We start from the raw sequence: 19225 nt of genomic DNA, 5'->3' as shown, positions 1-19225 counted from the left end.
CTGATATTTAATCTTTCTCTGTAAATTGATGTTAACTGTTGACTATTTGGTGGAATTTCATAAATGTCTCCTGAGATCTCACCTATGGGATAATGCTAATATTTTAATCCCCCTTTTTAGAAGATTGCGGCACCATCTGGTGACCATTTAGGGAATGGAGTTCTCAGCTGATGTGCCAAATTCTGTTCAGGAAAATTGAGTATTGATGGAGAAAAGAGGAAAGGCAAAAGTCATTTTAACGTTCATTGGCCAATCAAAACCTAATATAGACGTGACGATAATGGAACATGAACTTTCGTTGCATTGTAATGTGAGTAGGGGAGATTGTAGTGGTTGTAAGGGGCATTGTTTTTGGTGCTCTTTTCCTATGTAAAACCCCTGTACTTAGGGTAAAGGAAGTGAGTGGATCAGTCAGGGGTAGGGGGATCCTGCCTATGCTATTCTCCTGTACTAAACACATCAATCTTCATCTGGCTCAATCCTGCTCTATTGTAATGTGAGTGGATAAGGGTTCAGTGGATTGATATGGTATGATGTAATACACACGAGGGTTAAGGCATGCAGAGAAAATTAGCCTTATCTATACTTACAAATTACTTTTATTGATGGATCCTACACATCTCCACCTCTCATGGGTACTGTACACGTGCACTTCTTCTAATCTTCTTTTATTTCTGACCATATACACACACGATCGTGCCACACGAGACCAGTGTATTTGCACCTGAAAAGTGGTCTGGTGGAAAATGTGGTGATGAACAACAAACAGCTATTCTACTCTGCGTATGTCATCTGACATCTTTTTAAAGAAAAGTTCCTTGGAGCTCTCTAGGACAGGGTTTAATCTTAGTGAGGGGAGAGAGAGGCGTGTTGTAGGGAAGAACATTGCACTTGACTTTGAAAAGGTGATTAAACATTTCACACGTAGACTTCTTAAGAGCCGACTTCTACAGCGTCGACATCCGCAGCATTTACTGTTAATGTAATCTATGCAAATGTTGGGAGCATTGTCAACAAACCACCTTGGATTGAATCCGACCTCTCTCTCGCTTCACGTCAGTCTACTTTCTGAGTTGATGAAGTGGGATGACATAACACCACTTTACACTTCTGAGGAATAAAAAAAAAAACACGGATTTAACCCAATGAATGAATAATCAAAAATTCCTTTACTTTCTTCTTTCTCAGAGGATGCCTCATACAAACATGAAAGATTTGACAAATGTCTGCCACACTAGAAATCCTTCACTTCCTGAGCAACGCAACCAAATCAAAGTATTGGATTGGACTAATGGTTATTCATCTCCTGCTGCACATTACTTAGCTTTCATTAGCACTATAGTGAGTATATGGTCAGAATATCATTTAACAGTGACCAGCCCACACAGTCTGAAGTTTGGATCCACATTAGCTGTTGCAAAAGCAGCAGCCACTATTACTGGGGTCCACACAAAACATAAAACATGACATAATACAGAACATTTTAGACTACAACGGCTCAAGGACAGAATTACAGAACTACATAAATTAACTCTGTTGATCTCCCTGGATCAATGCAGGCCTCTATTACTGCTTGAAGATGCAAGATCTGAGCTAGCAGCTAATTGCCTCTGTCTGGGAGATGCTGCTAATGGAGGCAGTGAGGAGGGTACACGTACATGTGTTATTAAATGTGAACCTGGAGTGATGCACTCTGTTTCCTAGAAGTCGTGATCAATGTGAGTTAGACGGAGTCATTAGAAGTCATTACCAGCTTCCTCTCTCCTCTATTACATAATCTGTTATTCTCTCCCTCTCCATCTTTCTTGCTCTCTGTTCCCTCTCTCTAACCAGCCCTGCTCGTGGGCTGATGTGAGCCATTCAATAGCAGGGTCTGTGCTGCTGAAGTGGTAATCAACAGCTAAAGAGAAAAACACCAGACAAAGGAGAAAACATTTCCTTTAAGCAAAGGCGTGTGGGGTGAGGGGGGGGTCCAATTTTAGAAGCAGGTAAAATGGTCCCCCCAATAAAGAAAAAAGATACGAAAAAAATAAAAGAGTCGCCACATTCGTTGAGGGATTTTTATTTTGAAAAGGCCTCCGCTGTTGGAACGTGAGTCACTTCCCCCACCCCCACTGACTGCTTTGTTCTCACTCTCGGTTGTTACAAGCAGTGTGGCAATGTGTTAGTAAAAAGAGACGGTGGGTCACATCTTTGTTGTAGCCCCGGACAAGCACACCTGACTCAAAATGTCAACTAATCATGAAGCCCTCAATGAGTTGAATTAGGTGAGTTTGTCCGGGGCTGCAAAAAATTATTGTGCTGTTGGGGCTATTCGAAGACTGGAGTTGGGAAACACTGTGCTATAGACGGGTTGACTGACAACGTCACAAAAATTATGCTCGCACATCGATGTGGCCGGAAGGTGTGAGTTGTTCTGATTCTGAACGGTCATATAGCTATCAAGAATGACAAGAAACTGCCTTGTGGAAAATAGTAGGTGGCTCGTTTCAGCTCATTGTATCGTGTTATTGATACCATGTCTTGTTTTGACTGATGTCATGTTTATGCTAATATGGCAAAAATTCACCAATTAGCTAACCAACAACTGTAACAATGTATTTGAGAGACAAGTGCTCATTGTGTAAACGTATTTATGTTTTCAATAACCATTTGGAGACTAAATATAGTTTACATGTCAACAGTCTAAGCCAACACCCACAGCCCCATAGTTGCGCACACGTTGGTTTTATTGCTAAACAACCAACCGGTCTATATAACACAAACATTTTTTTAGTTGAAAATGCGATGGAAACCCATTTAAATTGTATTTTTTTGTCGGTACATGGGTATTTTACAGCAAAAGTTATTTTAATGTGCACTAAGTCAACATGCACAGCCTTTTATCCACAACAAGACAATTTGATGGAAAATGCTCATATTGTTTTTATGCGGATTTTAGAATATTCGCATGAAAATCTGTTCCCAGTTAATGTCAACAAAACAAATTACGCTAGACAAGGTGGGATATTTCTTGTTGTTGGTGAAATAGATTATGCCTGAATTGCGGTGGAAACGCGTTTATGAACAAATATCATGATCCAGTAAACTTGGAGTCACGCGATAACGTGGTAGCCATTAATTTGAATGATGCTGGTGACATGATGATCGGTGCTTGGCTGCCAATTATAAAAATAAAAACAGGATATTGCTTTTATCCATACCTCATCATATAAACTACCCTGTCCACTATCAGCAAACTGTTGTCTATAGAGCATGCGCCAAAACAAGATTGGGCAAGTATGCTATTTATCACAACAGTTTTTGTGACAAAACAATCCGTAGTGTTGAAAATACAATGGAAACAAATTAAACCTCAGTTTTTATATTCTGTACATGAAAACGTATGCGCAAAAATGCTTTTATGTGCACTACATCATCAGGCACAGTATTTTATCCGTTAAGAAATCAGTTTGATGGAAACACCTCTGGTGGGAAAATGCGCATATTTTTTCTGTGCAGACTTCAGAATATTTGCATGAAAATCTGTCGCCAATTGGATGGAAACCTATCTTATGATGCACCTCTAAAATGAACCTCCTTTCTATAGCACCATAATCTCTTCCTGTCCTACCACTCACAGTATACATAAAGAGCTTAACAACATAGCTGTGTGTGTGTATGTGTGTGTGTGTGCATGCGTGCGTGCGTGCACATGCTTGCCTGTGAGTATGTGCGTGTGTGTCTGTGTGTGTGCCTGTGAGCTCACTGGCTTTGGGTGCTGACATGTAGAGTATGGAATCATCAGCATACATACAGTGAGGGGGAAAAAAGTATTTAATCCCCTGCTGATGTTGTACGTTTGCCCACTGACAAAGACATTGATCAGTCTATAATTTTAATGGTAGGTTTATTTGAACAGTGAGAGACAGAATAACAACAAAAAATCCAGAAAAACGAGATGATAGGATGGAAGAGGAGAGAGTAGTGGGAGAGAGAGAGCGAAGGTTGCGACGGCGCATTACCATCTGAGTAGGGGCAGAGTGAGTAGTGTTGGAGGAGAGCGAGAGAGAAAAGGATACAAAGTAGTGGTCGGAGACATGGAGGGGAGTTGCAGTGAGATTAGTAGAAGAACAGCATCAAGTAAAGATGAGGTCAAGAGAATTGCCTGCCTTGTGAGTAGGGGGGGACGGTGAGAGGGTGAGGTCAAAATAGGAGAGGAGTGGAAAGAAGGAGGCAGAGAGAAATGAGTCAAAGGCAGACGTAGGGAGGTTAAAGTCCCCCAGAACTGTGAGGGGTGAGCCATCCTCAGGAAAGGAACTTATCAAGGCGTCAAGCTCATTGATGAACTCTCCAAGGGAACCTGGAGGGCGAAAAATGTCAAGGATGTTAAGCTTGAATGGGCTAGTGACTATGACAGCATGGAATTCAAATGAGGAGATAGACAGATGGGTCAGGCGAAAAAGAGAGAATGTCCACTTGGGAGAGATGAGGATTCCTGTGCCACCACCCTGCTGACAAGATGCTCTCGGGGTGTGCGAGAATACATGGTCAGACGAGGAGAGAGCAGTAGGAGTAGCAGTGTTTTCAGTGGTAATCCATGTTTCCGTCCGCACCAAGAAGTCGCGGGACTGGAGGGTAGCATAAGCTGAGAAGAACTCTGCCTTGTTGGCCGCAGAACGGCAGTTCCAGAGGCTGCCGGAGACCTGGAACTCCACGTGGGTCGTGCGTGCAGGGACCACCAGGTTAGAGAGGCAGCAGCCACGCGGTGTGAGGCGTTTGTATAGCCTGTGCGGAGAGGAGAGAACAGGGATAGACAGAGGCATAGTTGACAGGATACAGAAAATGGCTACAATAATGCAAAGGAGATCGGAATGAAATGAACTAAACATCTGGGAAAGCGAGAGAGCGGGGCCTCCCTCACTCACTAACTTGGTACAGTATTCTTCCGTGAAAAATCGTCCAGGGCACTGAATCCTATGATGCCACAGCCAACTAGCATGCCAGCCTCCAACAACACGGTTTAGCACCAATACTCGGCCACAACAAACCACCAGTGTGTCAACACGCCAAGCAGATCATACGTGTCCATGTCTAACGTTGTGGGTTAGTCCCGACAGCTTGAGCGAGTCCGTCGTCAACTTATTCAGCCAGTTAGTTAGCTAGAATAGTTTGCATACTAGCTAGCCATTGCTTTCTGCCAACGAAAAAACCCCTCCACCCACGGCACGAACACACAGAGAGAGCCAAGCTAACGTTAACTAGTCACCCATGTCCCAAATTCCCTTGAACGACTCTGGCTACCAGTATGTAAAAAACAAAAGACAAATTTAGGTTTTAACCTACCCCTAGCAGCTACTGTTAGCTAGCCAAGTGCAAAGCTAGCCACTGAATTGACTCAGCCAGTTCGCGTCTGTTCGCTAGGTCGTTCCAGCTATTGTTTAGTTAGCTATCCAGGTAGCAACAAGCTAGCTACATTTCGAGCACAGTAGCTACTTACTACCTAACGTTAACGCTTCAGACAATGAGGTTAGAAAAACAGCTGAATGGTAGGCATTATTGTATATAATTATTGTTGGCAGCTAGCTGGCTAATTACAGGCACTCTCAAGCGTGAAACAACTATCCACAGTTGCTAATAGTTACCAGTAGCTACCATTAGCTACCCGCTAGCTAGTCCAGGTAGTGCGTTAGCTAGCCTCGTGCTTCACCGGGCTCAGTCGAATACAATACCTACAATAATTACATACAATAACCCACGTTAACTACCTACAATACCTAACTACAATCTAACTACATAGTTTAAGCTTTACTCAACACCATATAAGCCATATAAGCCAAGCTTACCTCCCGCCAGAGAGAGACACAACCTCAACCGACGACGACCATAGAATGGTTTTTGAACCCTGGCAATTTGACTGTTAAACTCATGGGTACACTGGCAATGGCTGCCAGTCCTGACTTGAATGGGAACTGCATTCTATGCATTATATTTATATGGTTGGTTGCAGCTGTTTTTTTGCCTTTTGCAAATAAAAAAATTAAATTAAATTGCGAGAAAAACTTTAAAATAAAAAAATAAATCAAAAGCAATAAAAACCAAATAAAAACACTGTCTTTGTCTTTCTATGTCTGAGATCATAACTACTGTAAGTCAGTAGCACATCGTATAGCTAAACACATGCTTTGTATTTAGTGGGCACAAAATAGTAGATAATTTCTTAACAGGGGTCCTTCTACTACCCAAACTTCCCAATAAGAACACATGAGATCATTTTCAGTTTCAAAGCAGTTTCAAAGCATCCATACCCCCTAATGGTCTTAAATAAAGCTACAATGACTACAGTGAGGGAAATAAGTATTTGATCCCCTGCTGATTTTGTACGTTTGCCCACTGACAAAGAAATGATCAGTCTATAATTTTAATGGTAGGTTTATTTGAACAGTGAAAGAGAGAATAACAACAAAAAAATCCAGAAAAATGCATGTAAAAAATGTTATAAATTGATTTGCATTTTACTGAGGGAAACAAGTATTTGACCCCCTCTCAATCAGAAAGATTTCTTTCTCCCAGGTGTCTTTTATACAGGTAACGAACTGAGATTAGGAGCACACTCTTAAAGGGAGTGCTCCTAATCTCAGTTTGTTACCTGTATAAAAGACACCTGTCCACAGAAGCAATCAATAAATCAGATTCCAAACTCTCCTCCATGGCCAAGACCAAAGAGCTCTCCAAGGATGTCAGGGACAAGATTGTAGACCTACACAAGGCTGGAATGGGCTACAAGACCATCGCCAAGCAGCTTGGTGAGAAGGTGACAACAGTTGGTGTGATTATCCGCAAATGGAAGAAACACAAAATAACTGTCAATCTCCCTCGGCCTGGGGCTCCATGCAAGATCTCACTTCGTGGAGTTGCAATGATCATGAGAACGGTGAGGAATCAGCCCAGAACTACACGGGAGGATCTTGTCAATGATCTCAAGGCAGCTGGGACCATAGTCACCAAGAAAACAATTGGTAACACACTACGCTGTGAAGGACTGAAATCCTGCAGCGCCCCCAAGGTCCCCCTGCTCAAGAAATCACCTATACAGGGCCGTCTGAAGTTTGCCAATGAACATCTGAATGATTCAGAGGAGAACTGGGTGAAAGTGTTGTGGTCAAATGAGACCAAAATTGAGCTCTTTGGCATCAACTCAACTCGCCGTGTTTGGAGGAGGAGGAATGCTGCCTATGACCCCAAGAACACCATCCCCACCATCAAACATGGAGGTGGAAACTTTATGCTTTGGGGGTGTTTTTCTGCTAAGGGGACAGGACAACTTCACCGCATCAAAGGGACGATGGACGGGGCCATATACCGTCAAATCTTGGGTGAGAACCTCCTTCCCTCAGCCAGGGCATTGAAAATGGGTCGTGGATGGGTATTCCAGCATGACAATGACCCAAAACACATGGCCAAGGCAACAAAGGAGTGGCTCAAGAAGAAGCACATTAAGTTCCTGGAGTGGCCTAGCCAGTCTCCAGACCTTAATCCCATAGAAAATCTGTGGAGGGAGCTGAAGGTTCCAAACGTCAGCCTTGAAACCTTAATGACTTGGAGAAGATCTGCTAAGAGGAGTGGAACAAAATCCCTCCTGAGATGTGTGCAAACCTGGTGGCCAACTACAAGAAACGTCTGACCTCTGTGATTGCCAAAAAGGGTTTTGCCACCAAGTACTAAGTCATGTTTTGCAGAGGGGTCAAATACTTATTTCCCTCATTAAAATGCAAATCAATTTATAAAATTTTTGACATGCGTTTTTCTGGATTTCTTTGTTGTTATTCTGTCTCAAACTGTTCAAATAAACCTACCATTAAAATTATAGACTGATCATGTCTTTGTCAGTAGGCAAATGTACAAAATCAGCAGGGGATCAAATACTTTTTTCCCTCACTGTATTTTAGAACTTTTGCTGTTGAAAAACAGAACCTCATAGGGAGGCAGGTAGCTTAGTGGTTAAGAGCATTGTGCCAGTAACCGAAAGGTCGATGGTTCTAATCCCCGAGCCGACTAGGTGAAAAATCTGTCGATGTTCCCTTGAGCAAGGCACTTAACCCTAATTGCTCCTGTAAGTCGATCTGGATAAGAGCGTCTGCTAAATGACTAAAATGTAAAATGTAATTATATGTCTATGGTGACAAAATAACAAGCTGTTCTATGTTTGGCATGCATGCTGCCCAATTTGCAGCCTTCCCAACTATAAGTGCTTGTGAAGATCAGCTTTAATAATGCAGATAGATTGTAGGTTGTATCAATTTGATTGTTTTCATAATTTCTAATCCCCATTATTATTATTATTTTTCTCTATACTTTTTACCCCCTACCCTACCATCCTTACCCTAATTGGACTAAACTAACAGACAACAATACTTCTACTGCTACATACAGCTATTTCTCTCACATCCTGTAGTAATTATACATATATTCCTAATTGCCTTTTTCTTCAAGTGCTGGAAGCCCTTAAAGTTTGAAGATTGAGGACTCAAGAGAAAACGTGAATCATCGAGGTACATTAATACTTTTGTCTCTAATCCCTTCATGTTTAGCCTCTTAATGTTATTATTAGATCAGATTTTTAAAGCTAAAAATTCAATGGCCATAATAGGTATGGTGACAGAGGGCAACTTTGTTTTACACCTCTTGACAATTCTAAGTTCTCAGAGAAGTAACCATTATTTATTATTTTACAGCCCCCCTTGCTACTGCTTCAGTAGGAGAGAGATCAGTCCCTCTTTTTGTGTGTCCGACAGTTTGCCATTTATATATGAGTAGGACTGTTGTGGTGACCATATTACAGCCACGCCGTCGGTAACGAGTCATGAAGGCAGTCAAATTCCACGTGACCATTTAGTCATGGTAATTAGGCTTCTGTAAGCTCTGATGCTGCAGCTGGTCATTAGTAGCCTACCAAACTTGCTAGCTGCCTGGTATTCAGTACTCTATTGTCCCTCTAATCACTCTGACATCAATACAAATGTAATCGAAAATCTAATCAAACACTTCATGAGAGCCCATGAGCTCATGTTGCACAACATTTCAATTGCACAGAAAACAGAGTGATGGCCTCTACTAAAAAGAGGAGGATTCCATCAGTTTTCAATAGGCTATGCCTACTATATTTATTTCTCAACTTTCCTAATATTAAGCTCATTGCTTATATTTACAACAGGAGTATAGCCTACCTGGCTGGCATGAAAATGAACCACAGAAAAAGCGTCCTCCATTCGCTATTTAAGTGCATATATTACATGTATTCTTTCCCGCTGCCCCTGTTTCGATACAGGTGCATGATAATGGTCCATTCTGTATCAAAACAAATTTCACACATATATTACTTAGTATATGTAAAGACAAGATTAAATCATGAATAGTCTGATGGGTGACAATATTAGCCTATCACTTGTGAATGATATATTATTACTTGTGAGTGATGCCCAGTATAAGAAACAATGCCTTTTTTTTGCGACTTTTTCAAATCATAGTCGCACACCTCATGTAGCCTAGCCCATAGGCCTATATGTTTTGATAAGGTTTGTATCACAACTAAAGTGGCCAAATAACTTCTTAAAATAAATTAAGCACATGAATCCGCTTTACAAGGGTTTTAGAGCCTAACTGGCATATATAAGCAGTGCATGAGTTTCAAGTTTGGGGAAGAAAATCTTCACCATAAAAATGTACCTTTATAATAAAAACATGACTTTTGATCATGTGTTTTCCCGCTAATGGAACATTCGCGCTTATAGCCCACTGCCATGAGCGCATTGCTGCACTTATAATATGAAGAAATAGCCTAATGGTTTATCAACATTTTAAGCTAAACGTTCTGATCTGTTGCATTAGCCACATTGCGTGAAAAAGTTTTTTTGATGCTAGTGGTTGTATTAATTTGGGATATATCACATCCCAAAACTGTCCCAGACTATGTTTGGAATATTTATTTATCGCACAGAATAGAATATGTCATCTTTTGTACTATGTGGGATAGTAGATTGACATACAGTGAGGGAAAAAAGTATTTGGTCCCCTGCTGATTTTGTACGTTTGCCCACTGACAAAGACATGATCAGTCTATAATTTTAATGGTAGGTTTATTTGAACAGTGAGAGACAGAATAACAAAAAAATCCAGAAAAACGCATGTCAAAAATGTTATAAATTGATTTGCATTTTAATGAGGGAAACAAGTATTTGACCCCCTCTCAATCAGAAAGATCTCTGTTGACCGATACCGTTGTTGTTATTTGGATGAAAATTGAATTGAATGGCCTCTAAAGGCAAACTTAAAGGCATCCCAAATTATATCAGTCAATTCCAACGTGTCCATAATATTCATAATCTCTTTTAGCGCTAGCGGGTGATAGTTTGTATTATGATTGCCTTTACGGTCCACTGACATACCTAAAACTGTATTGTAGTCCCCTACCATTATAACATATTTATTTGTATCTTGGAGACTAATTAGATTATGATAAATTTTTTCTAAGTTTGGATTTATGAGCCATAATTGTTTATCATCAAGTAGTATATTCAAGGCAATCCATCTTCCTTGAGGACCTATTTTAAAGGATTGTACCTTAAGATCCAAATTGTTTTTTGAAAAGGATCATAACTCCTTTTTAATTTGTTAACCCATGACTGAAATATTTTACCATCCCATTCTTTTTCCCAGGCCACTTCGTAAGAAGATATTGAATGAGTTCCCTGAAGACAATCAATATGGTAATCTTTCTCCTTTAGCCATGTAGAAACTGCTCTGCTTTTCTTATTATCAGCCAAACCATTGGATTTATAGCTTGCTATGCTTAATTAGCTGATTCACATGATGAGTTACATTTTACAATACTTACATTTTTACATTTAAGTCATTTAGCAGACACTCTTATCCAGAGCAACTTACAGTTAGTGAGAGCATACATTATTATTATTTTTATCATAATGGCCCCCCGTGGGAATCGAACCCACAACTCTGGCGTTGCAAACGCCATGCTCTACCAACTGAGCTACATCCCTGCCGGCCATTCCCTCCCCTACCCTGGACGACGCTGGGCCAATTGTGCGCCGCCCCATGGGTCTCCCGGTCGCGGCCGGCTATGACAGAGCCTGGATTTGAACCAGGATCTCTAGTGGCACAGCTAGCACTGCAATGCAGTGCCTTAGACCACTCGTGAGTACTTATCACTGTCCTTACCACCATTTTGAAATACTTATCCATACTAACTCTAAGTAGACCTCCAGTTGTCCTCCAATACCCTCCCACAAAAACAAAAAACAATAACAAGACATAAAAAAAACAAGAATAAATCCCTCCCCTTTTACATTAGATATTTCCAACATGAATCTGTCCTGTACTGTTGCACAGGGGAGAGTGTGACCTTATTGGTGCCTCTGTGGTCATTTCCTTAATGCAGATGATTGGTCAGTGCCTATGTCTCTGTGGAATACAAATAAAAAATATATATAGGGCCTCCCGAGTGGCGCAGCGGTCTAACATGCTGACCACATCGCACGTGTCGTGTACGCGAGCGTTGCAAAATACATTTACACAAAGATGTTATTCAATCGTTGCACCCACATTGCTCGCGAGCGTCTGGTAGCCAGGCGCTATAATAGAACTCGGTTCTATTTGTAACGCTCGAACACGCTGCAAGTCCTGCATCTCCTCATTGGTTTTTAGGAGCATATACCCACATGGGTGATTGAAGATGAACTGAGGTCTACGCTCCAGTCCAGTTGGTTGTGGTAATGCACCATAAAGTTGGTTGCCAACCACCATATGAAGTCCAAAGAAGAAGAAGCCTGAAGGAGGAGAGATTACTAGAAAACAAACTTTTGCGGTTTTATCTGTGGATTAATTGTCGGAGTAGAGGACCTTGTGCATTTCAGGTAAAATAACAACCCAATAATTATATCCCAGGACAAATTAGCTAGCAATTGCAATAAATGTTTAATGCTTTTCGACCTGTCCCCAAATTAATATAATTGGTTCAGAGTTGATTTAGATATTTCAACCTGCGTGTCCTGATCGCGTCTGGTGTGGGGGGACAAAATCAACTTGCGCGCGATGGTGCGTGTAGTCTGGGTAGCTAGAGGTGTTACTACAGACCCGGGTTCATTCCAGGTCTGTACCACAACCGGCCGTGGCCAGGAGTCCCATAGGACGGCGCACGATTGGCCCAGCATTGTTCGGGTTAGGGGAGGGTTTGGCCGGGGGGGCTTTACTTGACTCATCACGCTCTTGCGACTCCTTGTGGTGGGCCGGATGCCTGCAGGCTGACCCCGGTCGCCAGTTGAACGGTGTTTCCTCCGACACATTGCTGCGACTGGCTTCTGGGTTAAGCTGGCGGGTATTAAGGAGCGCGGTTAGGTGGGTCATGTTTCAGAGGATGCATGACTCCACCTTCGCCTATCCTGAGCCCGTTGGGGAGTTGCAGGGATGAGACAAGATCGAAATTGGGGAGATAAAGGGGGGGGTAAAATACAAAATGTATATATATACACTCTAAAAATAAAAGGTTCCTGGATTATCCTTTAGGGGTTCTTAAAATTGAAACTGTGGGGTAACCCCTATAATTCAAAACTGTTCGCTGCTCTGGCACCCCAATGGTGGAACAAGCTCCCTCACGACGCCAGGACAGCGGAGTCACTCACCACCTTCCGGAGACATTTGAAACCCCACCTCTTTAAGGAATACCTGGGATAGGATAAAGTAATCCTTCTACCCCCGCACCCTAAAAAAAAAAAAAAAAAAAAAAAAAAGAGATATTTTTTTTTTATTATAAAACAAAAGGATGTAAAAAAAATAAAAAAATATGATAAAAGACAAAATATTTATAATTGTGAAGTGGTTATCCCACTGGCTATAGGGTGAATGCACCAATTTGTAAGTCGCTCTGGATAAGAGCGTCTGCTAAATGACGTAAATGTAAATGTAAATTAGTCTCCCGAGTGGCGCAGTGGTCTAAGGCACTGCATCGCAGTGCTAGCTGTGCCACTAGAGATCCTGGTTCGAATCCAGGCTCTGTCGTAGCCGGCCGCGACCGGGAGACCCATGGGGCGGCGCACAATTGGCCCAGGGTAGGGGAGGGAATGGCCGGCAGGGGATGTAGCTCAGTTGGTAGAGCATGGCGTTTGCAACGCCAGGGTTGTGGGTTCGATAAAATAATGTATGTGCTAACTGTAAGTCGCTCTGGATAAGAGCGTCTGCTAAATGACGTAAATGTAAATGTAAATGTAAGTTATTTGAAGAACCCTTTAAAAGGGTTATTCAAAGAACACCCTTTAATGGATCCTCGAAGAACCTTTTGAATAACCTTTTGGGATTAATTTTTTTACCTCTATGGGATCGGTGTCCTGTATACGGGACGGTTGAGCTAACGTGCGCTAATGTGATTAGCATGACTGTTGTACGTAACAGTAATCTTTCCAGGACATAGACATGTCTTATATAGGCAGAAAGCTTACATTCTTGTTAATCACACTGCACTCTCCAAATTACAGTAGCTATTACAGTGAAAAAATACCATGCTATTGTTTGAGGAGAGTGCACAACAACAACAAAACTTATCAAGGTAACTGGATTGATACATTCAACTCTGAAGGAATTTTTTTGACTTACATTCAGTAATCTTGCTCTGATTTGTCATCCTAAGGATCCCAGAGATAATATGTAGCATAGTTTTGTTTGATAAAATCAATTTTTATATTCAAATGTAGGAACTGGGGAGGGTAAATTAGTTAATTGACTAATAAGAAACAGCGTTCCAAACCTCTCTGCCAATGAGAGCACATTTTCTGATTACCCTCCCCACTCAGACCAGTCCCAGACAGTCCTAGCAAAGTTCTTCCTTGAGACATTTCCCTTTGCTGGGTCATTCCACCAATTCAGTGTAATATTTGATTTCACCTAATTTCTAACATAAACATTCTATCATAAAGAGCACATTTTAAACTTAATAAAAAACAAGTTTGCCTGTCTCAAAAATAATAATAATAATATATAGTAAGCACCTATTAAGTGCCATATAAATTAATAGGGTTGACCGTAACAGGGTTGACAATTTCTTCTTAAATCCTGTTGTAACAGGGGGAATGGAAGCTTATTGTGTGCAACAGGGAGTAGCAATTGAATGCAAGTTTCGCACAAAAAAAACGTGTTAAAACATTTCTAGCCTGTCTATGGGTAACAGGGTTCACGTGCTATGCTCGACCACCTCAGTTTTCCAACAAAAAACACCAGAAAATAGCCAAAAATTGTTGAACCAGCTCACATGTTTTTACTCTATGTGTCACGGATTCAGCCGAGGCTGCCCCTCCTCCTTGCTCGGGCAGGCTTCGGCGTTCGTCGTCATCGGAGAACTAGCTGCTACCGATCCATGTATCTATGTTCGACTTGTTTTGTCTTAATTGGTCACACCTGTTTCCCATCATGTAGTTATGTCTTCCCTATTTAACCCTCTGTCTCACACTGTGTGTTGTGCGTGTTTGTTCATGTTTTGGTTGTCGTTAGTGTGCGGGTTTGTTGCCTCCCTGCGTGGAGGTTGTTGTTCATTCTTTTACTTACGAGTAAAGTACGCCTTTTGATTAGCTCTGTGTCCTGCGCCTGACTTCGCCTACCGCATTACACTGATGCCTTGACAGAAACACGCACCATAACATGGAGTCAGCAGGTACAGCTATGCCAGCCGGATCGATGGAGGAACGCGTCCAACAACAAGCGGCCATGATCCAGGCTCTCGGCACCGCTATGGAACAAGTAGTTCATACTATGGAGCGATGGGAAAGAGGAGGTATCCCTATACCTCCTCCAATTACACCACCACCTACACCGATGTCCATCTCTTCACCATCTGGGTCCAGTGGGATTCGTCTCTCGCTCCCGAGGGCTTATGCCGGGTGTCAGGGTTTTCTGCTCCAGGTAGAGCTCTACCTGGCAACCATCCACCTGGCTCCCTCGGGATACGAGAGCGTGTCCGCCCTCATCTCCTGTCTGTCCGGTAAAGCGCTAGAGTGGGCCAACGCCGAGTGGGGGGGAATAGACGCCGCAACTGTAAGCTATGCGGAGTTTACCCACCGCTTTAGGGCGGTATTCGATCATCCACCAGAGGGGAGAGTGGCGGGTGAGCGTCTATTCCACCTCAGACAGAGAAAGAGGAGCACGCAGGAATTTGCACTGGACTTTCGGACTCTGGCTGCCAGCGCAGGATGGAATGAGAGGGCCCTCATCGACCACTACCGTTGCAGTTTAAGGGAGGACGTTCGTCGGGAATTGGCCTGCAGGGACACCAACCTAAACCTGGACCAACTGGTGGATATGTCAATCCGACTGGATAACCTGTTGGCCACCCGCGGACGTCCTGATCAGGGGCCGTCCATTCCATTCCCCAGCACCTCCGACCCTACCCCTATGGAGCTCGGAGGTGCTGCTATGAGGGAGACCGGTAGAGGGGCCATCCCCTGCACCAACTGTGGCCGCAGAGGACACACTGCTGGTTGGTGCTGGGGAGGGCCTTCAAGGACTCGAGGCAGTAGGCAGCGCACTGGTGAACCGTTTCAGGTGTGTAGGCACCCAACTCACCCAGAGCTCCCTGTTGCGCATATGTGTATAAATGTTGTATTTCCCAAGTTTTCTTCTCATTCCCGGCATAAGGCGCTAGTAGATTCAGGCACAGCTGGGAACTTTATTGATCGTCAGTTTACCCGTAGGTTAGGGATTCCTATTGTGCCAGTTGATGTGCCCTTCCCTATCCATGCCCTAGATAGTTTCCCTTTAGGGTCAGGTCTGATTAGGGAGGTCACAGCGCCACTCTGGATGAAGACGCAGGAGGGGCATGAGGAAATAATTAGTCTATATCTGATTGATTCTCCTGCGTTTCCTGTGGTGTTGGGGCTTCCCTGGTTAACTTCACTATTTCATGGCAACAGAGGGCTCTCAAGGGATGGTCTCCCGAGGTCTCCCGAGTGGCGCAGTGGTCTAAGGCACTGCATCGCAGTGCTAGCTGTGCCACTAGAGATCCTGGTTCGAATCCAGGCTCTGCTGTAGCCGGCCGCAACCGGGAGACCAATGGGGCGGCGCACAATTGGCCCAGCGTCGTCCAGGGTAGGGGAGGGAATGGCAGGCAGGGAGGTAGCTCAGTTGATAGAGCATGGCGTTTGCAACGCCAGGGTTGTGGGTTCGTTTCCCACGGGGGGCCAGTATGAAAATAATAATGTATGCACTAACTGTAAGTCGCTCTGGATAAGAGCGTCAGCTAAATGACGTAAATGTAAAAAAAATGTAAAAAGGGATGGTCAAGTCAGTGCGTGGGGAGGTGTGTAGGTGTTTCCGTAGGGGCAACTACGGTGGAAAGTCCAAACCAGGTTCCCACCATGCACATTCCGCCTGAATATGCCGATTTGGCTCTCGCCTTCTGTAAAAAGAAGGCGACTCAATTACCACCCCATCGACAGGGGGATTGTGCATGGTGGGAACCTGGTTGCGCTTCCCCGGAGTCACGTGTATCCTCTCTCACAGGAAGAGACGGCGGCTATGGAAACATATGTCACCGAATCTCTGAGACAAGGATACATTCGGCCGTCCACTTCCCCTGTGTCATCGAGTTTCTTTTTTGTGAAGAAGGATGGTGGCTTACGCCCGTGCATTGACTACCGTGGTCTAAATCAGATCACTGTAAAATAAAGCTATCCATTACCTCTGATTGCGAGCATGACGGAGTCATTGCACGGGGCGCGCTTCTTCACGAAATTGGATCTCAGGAGCGCGTACAATCTGGTGCGTATCCGGGAGGGAGATGAGTGGAAGACGGCATTTAGTACCACCACTATGAGTACCTCGTCATGCCATTTGGTTTGATGAATGCTCCTTCAGTCTTCCAATCTTTTGTTGATGAGATTTTCAGGGACCTGCATGGACAGGGTGTAGTGGTGTATATTGATGACATTCTCATATACTCCGCTACACGGGCCGAGCATGTGTCCCTGGTGCGTCAGGTGCTTGGTCGACTGTTGGAGCATGACCTGTATGTGAAGGCGGAAAAATGTCTGTTCTTCCAAGAATCCATCTCCTTCCTAGGACACCGCCTGTCCGCGTCAGGTGTGGAGATGGAGATTGACCGCATTTTGGCCGTGCGTAATTGGCCGACTCCAACCACGGTGAAGGAGGTGCAGCGAGGTTTATCCGGGGCTTTGGTCAGGTAGCGGCTCCCATTACCTCCTTGCTCAAGGGAGGACCGGTGCGTCTACAGTGGTCAGCTGAGGCGGACAGGGCTTTTGGGCATCTGAAGGACCTGTTTACTTCGGCTCCGGTGCTGGCTCATCCGTATCCTTCCTTGGCATTCCAGGTTGAGGTGGACGCGTCCGAGGCTGGGATTGGAGCTGTACTGTCTCAGCACTTGGGTACGCCACCAAAACTCCGCCCCTGTGCTTTCTTTTCTAAGAAGCTCAGTCCGGCGGAGCGCAACTATGATGTGGGGTACCGGGAGCTGTTAGCTGTGGTTAAAGCACTGGAAGTGTGGAGGCATTGGCTTGAGGGGGCTAAACACCCTTTTCTCATTTTGACTGACCATCATAATCTGGAGTACATCCGGGCGGCGAGGAGGCTGAACCCTCGTCAGGCAAGGTGGGCCATGTTCTTGACTCGTTTTGTGTTTACTCTCACTTACAGACCAGGTTCCCGGAACGCTAAGGCAGACGCCCTGTCCTGACTGTATGACACAGAAGAGAGGTCCATTGAGCCCACTCCCATACTTCCGGCGTCGTGTCTGGTGGCACCGGCAGTGTGGGAGGTTGACGCGGACATCAAGTGGGCGTTACGTACCGAGCCCACTCCCCCCCAGTGTCCAGAGGGTCGGATGTACGTGCCGCTCGAGGTTCGTGATCGATTGATCTATTGGGCTCACACGTCACCCTCCTCTGGTCATCCTGGCATCGGTCGGACAGTGCACTGTCTTAGTGGGAAGTACTGGTGGCCCACTTTAGCCAAGGATGTGAGAGTTTATGTTTCCTCCTGCTTGGTGTGCGCCCAGTGTAAGGCACCTAGACACCTGCCCAGAGGGAAATTACAACCGCTACCCGTTCCACAACGGCCGTGGTCCCACCTATCGGTGGATTTTGTGACAGACCTTCCCCCCTCACAAGGGAACACCACGATCCTGGTCGTTGTGGATCGGTTTTCTAAGTCCTGCCGTCTCATTCCTATGTCAGGTCTCCCTACAGCCCTACAATCTGCTGAGGCCCTGTTTACACACATCTTCCGGCACTACGGGGTACCTGAGGATATTGTGTCGGATCGGGGTCCCCAGTTCACCTCAAGGGTCTGGAGGGCATTCATGGAACGTCTGGGGGTCTCGATTAGCCTTACCTCAGGTTTTCACCCCGAGAGTAATGGGCAGGTGGAGAGCGTTAACCAGGATGTGGGTAGGATTCTGAGGTCCTATTGCCAGGACCAGCAGGGGGAGTGGTCAGGTTATATCCCCTGGGCAGAGATAGCCCAAAACTCACTCCGCCACTCCTCTACTAACCTTACGCGTTTCCAGTGTGTGTTAGGTTATCAGCCGGTCCTGGCACCTTGGCATCAGAGCCAGATTGAGGCTCCTGCGGTGGATGAGTGGTTTCAGCGCTCGGAAGAGACCTGGAACGCTGCTCATGTACACCTGCAGCGGGCAATCAGGCGACAAAAGGCGAGCGCCGATCGCCACTGCAGTGAGGCCCCGGTGTATGCACCAGGGGACCGGGTCTGGCTCTCGACCCGAAACCTGCCCCTTCGCCTGCCCTGCCGGAAGCTGGGTCGGCGGTTTGTGGGGCCATTTAAAGTCCTGAGGAGATTGAACTAGGTTTGTTATAGGTTACAGATTCCTATTAATTACAGTATTAACCCCTCGTTCCATGTGTCTCTCCTCAGGCCGGTAGTAGCTGGTCCACTCCAGGAGTCTGAGGTACGGGAGGTTCCTCCGCCCCCACTGGACATCGAGGGGGCTCCGGCGTACTCGGTCCGTTCCATCTTGGATTCGAGGCGTCGGGTGGGGGGCCTGCAGTATCTTGTGGAGTGGGAGGGGTATGGTCCGGAGGAACGGTGCTAGGTCCGTAGGAGGGACATCCTCGATCCCTCCATGTTGAGGGATTTCCACCAGAGTCATCCGACCCGCCCTGCTCCACGTCCTCCAGGCTGTCCCCGAGGCCGGGGTCGGCGCACGGCTGGAGCCACG

The 19225-nt window shown here is 44.9% G+C and overlaps 1 long non-coding RNA gene across 1 annotated transcript; it reads left to right on the top strand.

The window, feature by feature from the left end:
• Positions 1 to 2365: 2365 nt before the first annotated feature.
• Positions 2366 to 10746, top strand: LOC121546858. The gene is made up of 3 exons (XR_005996453.1): positions 2366 to 2475; positions 8473 to 8531; positions 10696 to 10746. It is a non-coding gene; the product is annotated as an uncharacterized LOC121546858 (long non-coding RNA).
• Positions 10747 to 19225: the final 8479 nt, after the last annotated feature.

Source organism: Coregonus clupeaformis, chromosome 3, assembly GCF_020615455.1.
Source record: "Coregonus clupeaformis isolate EN_2021a chromosome 3, ASM2061545v1, whole genome shotgun sequence".
Taxonomy (NCBI): domain Eukaryota; kingdom Metazoa; phylum Chordata; class Actinopteri; order Salmoniformes; family Salmonidae; genus Coregonus; species Coregonus clupeaformis.
Note: the sequence above shows the minus strand (reverse complement) of the source record. Positions and strands in the feature narration are given on the sequence as shown.